Below are 11,025 nucleotides of genomic sequence, written 5' to 3' on the forward strand. Positions count from 1 at the left end.
TTGTTTAAAAACTTCCTGTTAGGTTGCTACTCTTGGCCTCTTATCTAACAATTCTCAATATTGTCCTTATTTAGCCATTCTCATTAGACTTTTTGTTGCGTATGTTTTCAGTATTGTGAGACACCCAAGTATTTTTACTTTGGGATTCCAGGTTTAAATAACAATCATGGGTTGTAGGTAAAAGCCTGTGAGCTGCCATTTCATTGTCCACAACAAGCACAGCCATCAGACCTTCACATGTTGAGAGTCCTATCACACCACCCAAAGGAGCACAGCTGGAAATGCCCTCTTTATTGTGTCCCATCCTAGTTACATCACCAAACGTTTTGGGAGATATTAATACTTTAAAACTTTGAATTTTTTTTATAGATCACAACATCTGAAAATTTGAGGAGCATACATAATATCACAAGTATGGTACTTCCCAAATATATATATATATATATATATTTTTTTTTCCTGCACCATGAAGCATCTAAAGTCCCATGAAGCATCTAAAGTCTGACACTTCAACTTGACTCAGCATGTTTCTTCAATTTTCCTGTATTTGTTGGAGCAATTTTAGTAGAAGTTTCCACAATGTTTAGGACATTGCATTTTAAGCCATATCTGGTCAGAAAAGTCCCCAATCAATGCATACTTTTACAATCTGGAGGTGGAAATCAGGCTCTGAATGTGAGTGACCACAATGTTCTTTCAAAAAATTACATCTACCAGTCACTACTCCCTGTGTTTTGAGATTAATTTAGTGTACAGTTATTTTCTATCATCACTACAGATACTTTACTCATATTCTAGTAGATATCACTTTGTACTAAGTACAGGAATTAAAGGAATTGCTAGGAGACCCTTAGGACAAATGTTGGGGGTGGGTGATATGGATTGTGCCACATTTAATCTTGGAAAATGGACCTTTCAAGGTCCTAAACAGAAGAGGCACACCCATCTGCAGTCTTTCTATATTCAGAAGAATCTGAAGGAAAATAAGAAAACTTCACCTAGATAATTTTGGTTCTATATGTCACGGTCTCTGTTTTCTTAATTAACATCCTACTCAGGATGCAATATAATTGCTTTCAACAGGTTTTTCATCATCTTTGAAATGCACCTACTGATTCTTCATTTCTTCACTCTCTTCTCAGAAGGAATAACAGCATTTTTGTGTGTAACCAGATAGCCATTTGTGCTGAATATCTAGCTTTCTTTAGCATGATGTATTTCTCCTATCTTTAGTATACATCAATAAAATTTAGCTTTAGCCATACAAACTCAATACCTCCACTGCTGATTTCATCCATGTTTCTCAAACTTCTAATATATTACTTCTGTTTGGAAAACATTCCTCATCACTGGTTAATTTTAAGACTTGACCATTTTTTTAGATGTTAGATTCTTAGAATACTACTAATCCCAATAGTGAAAGGTTAAGTTTCTGAAACTTATTCTTTTTCTGAAATATAAATTAGAAACTCAAAGTATTTATTAGACAATAGCAGCTGTGAAGGGAATGAATAGAAAAAAAAAGACTCAAAAGAAAATAAAATACAAACTTTGTGCAAATCAACAAAGCCTTAACCAATAGAACAAAGGGGAAATAGCCTGTCATACTTTCTTTAACAAAGTGTATACATCTGTTTTGTTCACAGCTAGATAGGGACTACCAAAAGAATGCACTACCTTATGACATTTATTCCCTCTGGCGGAGCCTGACTCTGAAAAAAACTGAGCACTGAATTTTTTTGATTATCAAACTCTTCACATCTGGGCAGCAATTTCTTCCTTGAAAGAATAATGTCTACCAAGTCCCTTGACTATAACAATAAAATTGAATCCAGATGTGATTGTAAATGGGTCCTGATGCTCTAGGAACTCAGGAAACAAATGGGAGGTAGCTTCCAGAGGGAAATAAGCATGTAGAAGGCCAGAGAGGGACTAAAATAATAGAAAAGTTAGATATAACACTACAATTGCCAGCACTAAATAAAACAACATTAAGTCTTCCTCCAATAAAAGAAATGTGTTTTATGTAGGTACTAACTTCAATTATGCCATATACCAAATTGTTGCTTATTACTCTGACTTATATGAAGACTCTTAAACCAAACTGTTCTGGCAGCTATACTCTGAAGCAGGAAATTTATTCCAAATATTATGATATATAATTAAAGTTCTAAGCAGTAAGGCAGAATGAGCTGACTTACACACTTATACTCTAGTTTAAGATTTTTTTAATAGAATACACTGTGAGATGAAAAGAGGAGTGAAAACAATTCTAGTTAAGACACTATCACATACTTTCGTGTAACAGTAAATTAACTCTACTCAACCCCAAATGAAAATGAACCATTGCAAACACTGTCAAGAGAAATGCTTACAAGAAGTCTACAAATTAACCAAAGGATTGTAGCATTTTAGCAGCAATTCTTGAAGAAAAACACCCAGATCTTTATAAAGATATCTAATTCTGAAATTAAAATGTTACCAATTTTTACTCCTCTATCATAGATTTATACTTTCATTTAAAACAAATTTTAACAATTAGAGTAAATACAAAACCATCCATCTGGTGTTATGCCAGGTTCATGGGACCCTCAGAGACCACCAGGAGACGACTCGATGCAATTGCAAGAGAGCTTTATTACGAGAGCGATCGAACTCAGGACCCAAGTCTCACTGGTGCAGCAGTAGAGAAGTGGGACCCTGAGCTCTGAGTGAACAGGATTTTTAAGGGGAAACTCTGTGAACCGGGGGTTTCCATGGCAGCGAGCAGAAGGGCACAAGGCTTGGCGTTACAGAATTGGGTGAAGTTTAGCAGGGTGGGGTGACCTTTTCTGAGGCACATAATCACAATGGCTAAGGCATATAATCACAATGACTATTTTTCTAAACCATATCTGAAACATTGGGGAGAATTTTCCCGCCCCATTCGCAACCGATTCCCATTGATTATTGCCAGGAAGTTTGTCTCTATTTTCTATGAAGCATTTATTCTGTTATATTTCCTAGACGCTGTTGCTAGGAGAGTTAACTTGTTTTCTGCCAGGTGTACATTCTGTGATATTTCCTGGTACCTGAATTCAGTTCCCAGTCAAGATCTTTATTTCAAAATGGAGTTATATTCAGGCTATCTTAAGCTCTTCACTAGCAGCTATAAGAAAGAGAGCTAACACTTTATAAAATACTTGTTTTTTAAAAAATTACTCTCTTAGTATCTCCATAAAGACAGTTCATCTAAGTGTTTATCTTTTATAAAGATGAGATATGGAACAACTTTTATTCATCCGTTGGCAATTTCATACATGTAAATAATATATCTTAGTAATATCTGCTCTCAGTTCATCACTCCTACTTTCCCTGGATTCCTCCCCACAAGTCCCTCTGCTCCATACTCATAGTTTTTCTCTCTTTTTTTTTTTTACTCAGTTACCTACTAAGTTCAATTACTGCTGCCTACTGGAATGTTAACTGATCTTGTCCTCTTATTTTTAAAGTCTACATTACTCCATACTATTAACACTATCTCCAGGGCATTTTCAAAACCAAATAGTGCTAACTATATTACAGATATTAGGCAAGAATATCTGTTGGAACAAACAAAAACAGACTAATAAAATGCAGTTTTTGTGGTTTTGAAATGCAATTAAATGGGAATAAACTGTTCTTGGGAATCCCTATACCCAGATACCTACAAGTCTGTGATCTGCTCATATGTCCTGAAACGACCCTAAAAGACCATAGTTTATCATCTCTGGCCAGTCACAGTTTTACAAAGTAGAAAATGAATACTAAGAGTTACAAAGGGCCAAGTCATTGAAAAAAAACAACAACAACCCATGGTAAGTGAGCACATACATTGTACTTTACAAATTCTGGAGAACATATGATCTCCCAAAATGTTGGGTTATGGTGAAGATGATCAATCCTCATTTAGAAAGACAAATGGGATGTGCATTGAATGTATGACAGGAGTCTACCACAAAAGGCAGCTGAAAGACTCTACCTAGCAGTGTTTCAAAGCAGACACTAAGACTCATAACCAAACCTTGGCAGAGTGCAGGGAATCATATGAAAGAAGGGGAGTTAGTATAATATGGAAAGGATAGGAGCTCTACAAGTACCAAATATATCCAGGCACAGGGTCTTTTCTGAGACTGACACTCAACCAAGGACCATCTATGGATATAACATAGAACTTCTGCTCGGATGTGGCCCGTGGTAGCTCAGTAACCAAGTAGTTTTCCAAAGTAAGCGGAACAAGGACTATTTCTAACAGGATCTCAAGGGCAGGCTCTTTGACCTCCCCCCCCCCACCAGGGGAGGAGCAGTCCTGTTAGGCCACAGAGGAGGACTTTGCAGCCAGCCTTAAAGATACCTGATAAAACAGGGTCAAATGAAAGGGGAGGAGGTCCTCCCCTATCAGTGGACTTGGAAAGGGGCAGGGAGGAGACCAGGGAGGAAATTGGGGAGGGGGAGGGAATGAGGGAGCAGGATATAGCTGGGACACAGAGTTAACAAATTGTAACTAAAAATAAAAATTAAAATTAAAAAAAATGTTGGGTTATATAAATACATGTAAAGGAATCACTGTACAACCATTCAGTGATTGCTAAACTAATCATATCTGAGTGGATTTAGGGGCTTTTCCATAAGAAATAAATGAGACCTGCTACTGCAAGCCCATTAAAAAGCCCGTGCCTGTGTGGGGAGGTCCATAGGACTGAGAAAGGAACTTAATTCATCAACTATATTTACATAGTGTTGAACCACCATATGGATATGTCTATATTCATTTACTGTTGCATATTCTGCCTTAATTGGAGAAGCCTGGAAATCACAATAAAAGCAGAGACTTACAGTTTCATAAGATACTAAGAAAAGTCAGAGTTAAGAGGTCAACCCTAATCAAGACATTTATGCCATCTCTCCAAGGCTAAGTAAAAGAGAGAGAAATATTTTAGGAGCATAAAGGTCCACGAAATGTCATCATTTGAGAAATATGCAGTCAACACAATTCCAAACTCAGATGTGATTATAGATGTGGTTATAGACTATAGATGACTCCATTAGGTTAATAGATCAGGCCCACCAACAGCCATACAGGACTGAGGAAGTGCTTAGGAGACCTTACCCCTCACTGCTGAACTATTTCCTCCTGACAGATTCGGGGAACACGTCAGTTACTGCTTTCATCCATGTACACACCTTGATCCCACCAGGGTAGTCTAACAGTCACACAGTATAATAGTTAAACTAAATTGGTCACAAAACTCTTAACCAAAAGTAATGAGTCTTGGAAATGGACAGGCAGGTAGTAAAAGGGGTTAATATAATGAAAGTAAAAAGAATACACTACATATAACTATATAACATACATATGAAATTATCAAAACAAACAAATAACTTAAGCTTTTAAGTATAATTCTTTTATCCAGCAATCAAGATGATTTTATGCATTCAGTTATAATATTCAAAGAAATGAATACAAAATAATTCCTATAATACAGGAAAGAAACATAAGTAAATAATGAAAATTAAAGGATGTTTTAAATCTGAACTGCTTCTCACAGGAGTCTGTTTTAAGCATCCATCTTTGTCTTGTGTGTCATTTTAAATGCTGTGGAGCTAACGGGATAGAGGCTTGCTTAGCAGAAGCAGTTTGTAGTAGTGGGCTTTGAAGGTTATAGTCACTCTTGGTTTCAGACTGCCTTTGTTTCCTGTCTGGTATGATGGGAATACTTCTCTCACATACTTCCAAGATGTTCTGTCTCGGAAATTATAGACTGGAATCCCTCTGGAATCCTGAACTAAAACAGTTCTGTCTCTTGTTAAATTGTTCTCTGTTATTCTGCCAGAATAAAACAGAAAAGTAAGTAACTAATACAAAAACTCTGCACCAGGAAGGTAGGATTATTTTTATGATTAAACCTGAACATGTCATTCTTGGGCCTTTACAATTTGTTTGTTGGGAAAATGAGGGGAAGTTTGGAAATACATGCTAGAGAAAAACCTACGATACTATCGGGTTTGCTTATGGAAACTCTGTGAAACACTGGTGGACAAGAAGGCAAAAGAGAATCAGACATTAACGAACATACCTATAACGTTTCAGATAAAACAAGAAATCTATTAAGAATCAGACTAGAAGGGACAGGAAGCACCGATAAGGGCACTTTTATAGTTTGCCTTAGACAGTCATGTTTATCAGATGCAGAGACCCACAGCCAAACATTAGCTGGAGCTCAGGGAATTCTGCAAAAGCAGGGGAGGGAAGCAAGGGAGGTTGTAGGACCAAGAGGGGTCAAGTACACCACAAGAAAACCCACAGAATCAAGTAACCTCGGCTCATAAGTGCTCATGGGGACTGAACTGACAATCAGGGAGCCTGCATAGGTCTGACCTAGGCCCTCTACATATAATTTATGGTTTTGTACCTTGGTCTTATGGGACTCCTAGCAGTAGTCGCTGGAGCTGTCTCTGACTTTTTTGGGTTGTTTTTGGGACCCTTTTCTTCATAGTGGCTTGTTTCACCAAGCCTTAATAAGAGGGGTGGTGCCTAGTCTTACTGCAACTTGATATGCAATGTTTGATTTCTACCCAAGGTAGCCCTGCCATTTTCTGAAGAGAAATGGAGGAGTGGATGCAGAGAGCTGGAAGAGGGGAAGAGGGCAAAAGAGGCTGGTATGGGACAAGGGAGGGGAAACTGCAATCTGTATGTATTATGTAAGAGAAGATTAAAAGAAAGGAAGAAAAAAAAAAAGAAAGAACTACAGTGTCATGTTCTCTAGGAATCCATGCACATACATGTTGTTAACAGATAAAAAAGAATAAAGAGCTACAATGTCATGGTCTCAAAGAGTCCACATGTGTATGTTTTAACAAATTAACACAGATTAATTGGTGTTTGTTCTGATTTAACATCCGTGAGAGGAGCAGAGGATTGATAGTCAGATACTCACTAGAGTCAGAATATTAAGCAATACCTGAGTCCAGCCATCCAGGACAAAAAAAAAAAAAAAAAAAAGAATGCAAAAAGTGCCAGCAAAAGAGACACACGCATCTCAGGTCCCAGGTCACTGGCGTTGGTGCTTACAAGCATCACCACCTACTTTTCTTGGCAACTCCAACTGCCATGGCTTCGGGACTTTCTGGTAAGTCATTGAATTAACAGGTGTTATAGTCGCTACCTGGCCTTGGGATCAAGGGGTTCTGAGCTGGGAAAATTCCCAAGTGAAGCCATGTAATTTCAGTTTAGATTTTCTTTCTCTGAATCCCTGAAATTTTCATTTCTTTCATGTAACAAATTCAAATTGTTGTACTGTATGGTTTGTTTCCTAGGTTATGGCTGTTTGACATCCTGGCATCTTGTTTAAAATAACTTTCTGGGGTTGAAAAGGTAGCAGAGTGATTAAAACACTTACTGCTTCCAACTAGAGCCTAGTATAACTGTCCTCTGAGAGTCCTTACCCAGCAGCTGATGGAAACAGTTGCAGAGACCTACAGCTAAACATTAGGATTAGCTTGGAATATCTCGTTAAAGACAGAGGGGGAAGGAGAGAAAGCCGGAGGGGTCTAGGACACCAAAAGACCTACAGAGTCAACTAACCTGGGCCCATGAGGGCTCACAGAGACTAAACTGCCACCCAAAGGGCTGGACCTCTGTCCTCTGCACATATGTAGCCAATGAAGTACATTTATCCCGAAGGCCTCTACTACTTCCCAAAGATTTAAATAGCCTTTGCTTCCACTAATTAAATGAGCTGTTTCATTGAACTGTGTCTCCTGAGAAGTCTGTTTCTCACGAACAATGACCTTTAATTGAGGGACAGACAAGTGAAGAATCAGAGAAAGACTTGATAGAATGTCAGAGATAGGATATGCCCAACTCTCCTAAAAACAGACAGGAAAGAGAAGCTACTAAGAGCAGCACAGAGGTGAGAAAGAGAGAAAGATTACAAAGGAGTTGGTGGAGACAGTACATTAGAATTCAGGAGTACAGTAGAGTTTGTTGCAGTTCAGTTGAGTTCATGCAGTTCAGTGGAGTTCAGAGGTAGTTTTTCCAAGCAGATCAATACAATGAGAAGCAGAGAAGCCAGTTTGAATCAGTCAGCTTAAAGAGGTGTTTGAGCCAGAATAGCTGAGTTGAACCAGGAAGACAGAGTATAAGAAGAAAAAAAAAACTGTAAAGGATAAGCTTATTAGCAGTAAGTCTTCAGGGGTATGTGAAACCATTCTAGGGCTAGCTTAGCAAATGAAGGCTGGAAGCTGAATCCTTCAAGATCCACACTTACAGAATATTAGATTGTATGGAGATTAGATTGTGTGCAGGCTAAAAGCTTCCAGGCCTAGGCCTAGGGATAGTTAGATAGAAACATAAGGATTCAGACCAAGCTATGTAATCATAAAGCTTGGGTACAGGTCTCATTTCATCCTCTCATCTGAGTAAATAAAAACATTTACAAAAAGAAAATATCTTTATGAATTTAGGAAAATTGTGTATGATTGCTAAAAACCCAGAATTACTTCATGATCCAAATTTTACCTCTAGAAATATGTTCCCAAATTGAAGAGCAAAATGCAAGAACATATGTATATATATACATTACTTCTAAAAGTAAGCAGAAAGCAGGAGAAACCCAAATGTTCAACAGACACAATGTGGTATATCCATTTAATGTATTATTATTCAGTCTTAAAACACCATAAACTCTTGATATCAGCTGTAACATGGACAAACCTGTTAACATGAGAGCATGCAGTTACAAATAAGCCAGGCTCAAAAAGATATGTATTGCTATGCCTATAACACATACCAAATAGATGAGTTCATAAAAATAGATAACCAGCATCAGTGTCTGGAAGCTGAGGGAACGAGCAGGGATTTTTCAGTGGTTGCATAGAACAAACTTCTGTCTGCAAATAATGAAGAAGTTTTCACACAATTGTGATTGTATCTAATAACACTGACTTGTATACTGGAAGCAGCTAATTGAATATATACATACACATAATGTTGTTGTAAATAAAAATAAAATGTTGGGCTATATCATGTTTACTATTATTGGACCTATGATTATCACAGTGGTATATTTTAACCTACTATCACAAATAATACAACACAGACACCTGTTAGATTTATAATTGCCTTATTTACCTCGGGCCAGGCAGATATTCCTACTTGTGCTGTCTGAACCACCTCACGATTCATCTTCCAGCCCCCATCCAATGCCATCCTTCTTAACCATCCTGTCTTCCATCCACAATATTATAAATACTTCATTTTATTCTTCATCTGGACCTTTCCATGCCATTATTGGAGTCCTTCCTCCCGGCCACATGTGGTTTCTTCTCCAGGCTTACCCACGGTTGTGCCCTCCTTCTTCTCTTCAAGTCTTTCTGAGTCACATGATACTCTCTTGCACACAAAAGCCCAGGAACCTTAGCCACACCTACCCCATTCTGTCCTGCCCAGGTATAGGCTGTTTAGTCAACCAATCAGGTATGTCTTAGGCAGGCTTACAAAACAATGATAGGTGTAACCAATCTTGAGGGCCAGTAACATGCATTAGATCAACAGCCAACACACATACACACACATAACCCCATATATATATGCACATCAATAATGAAGTCTGCTCAGGAACTTTATAGGTATCTCTGAAGGTAACTGCATTAGCTATTTCCCAAATAAGCAATACTATTCATTCAGTAGTACATTAGATTCTCACTTGGAAATGTCTTATAAATATGATTGTTATCACAGGAGTCGTGTGCCAGTCATGTAGTTTGGAGAGACGGAGATGTTTATATTTTCATAGTTTCTGGTGTATTTTTAGTCTTATGCTTTAAGCAAATTCCCAGGCGTATCATAAAGGATTAAAGATTCACCTATCCTCAGAAAATGTGTCAGCGCTTAGGTAGTTTGTATTTAAAAATAGTCTGGGAGCCTTTGGTAAAAATACTGGCAAAGAGGAGAGGCATAAGAAACAGTAAAAATCACCCATATTTGCATTCTCGTTCTCTACTATACTAAATGCAGAGTGGCGCTGTATATATTTCTAGTTTTATTTAAGCTGAGCTTTGGAACTCTTCCCAATAGCATTTGGACAGCAAAGGATTTATGAAAAGTCAAGGAGACAATCTGTCCCCAGTCTGAGACCATGCCACTTTTGGTCAGGTGGGAAAGAAAGTAGCAGGGGTTATTTTGGTTCTACCTTTCTGAAGACTAAGTACAGGTTTGTATCCTTTCTCCTCCTCCTTTCCATTCTTCAATATTTGTTTGTCAAAAGTGAAACAGTAAGACTATACTTTCAGGGATCATTTCTATGAAAGACTCTACCCAGCAGGGTATTAAAGCAGATGCTGAGACACATAGCCACACTTTGGGCAGAGTGCAGGGAATTTTATGAAAGAAGAGGGAGATAGAAAGACCTGGAGTGGACAGGAGCTCCACAAGGAGAGCAACAGAAACAAACAAACAAAAAAAAAAGGGGGGGGGTCTTTTCTGAGACTGATACTCCAACCAAGGACCATGCATGAAGATAACCTAGAACCCCTGCACAGATGTAGCCCATGGCAGCTCAGTGTCCAAGTGGGTATTCTGGTAAGGGGAACAGGGACTGTCTCCGACATGGACTCAGTGGCTGGCTCTTTGATCACCTCCCTCTCAGAGGAAGGAGCCTTACCAGGCCACAAAGGAACACAATGCAGAAAGTCCTGATGAGACCTGATAGGCTAGGGACAGATGGAAGGGGAGGAATAACTCCCCAAACAGTGGACTGGGGAAGGGACATGGGAGGAGAAGAGGAAGGGAGGACTGAATTGTGAGGGAATGAGAGAGGGGGCTGCAGCAGGGATACAAAGTGAAAAATTGTGAATAAATAAACAAAAGTGAATAAATAAATAAATTTTAAAAGGAAAAAGAAAAAAGTGAAACAGTACATGAAAATAACAAATATATCTGTTCCAAACATGTAGTCACCTTAAAAAAAAAAAAAAAAAAAAAAAAAAAAAAAAAAAAAAAAAAAT

The sequence above is a fragment of the Psammomys obesus genome, unplaced genomic scaffold, assembly GCF_907164565.1.
Source record: "Psammomys obesus unplaced genomic scaffold, mPsaObe1.curated_primary_1811, whole genome shotgun sequence".
Lineage (NCBI taxonomy): Eukaryota > Metazoa > Chordata > Mammalia > Rodentia > Muridae > Psammomys > Psammomys obesus.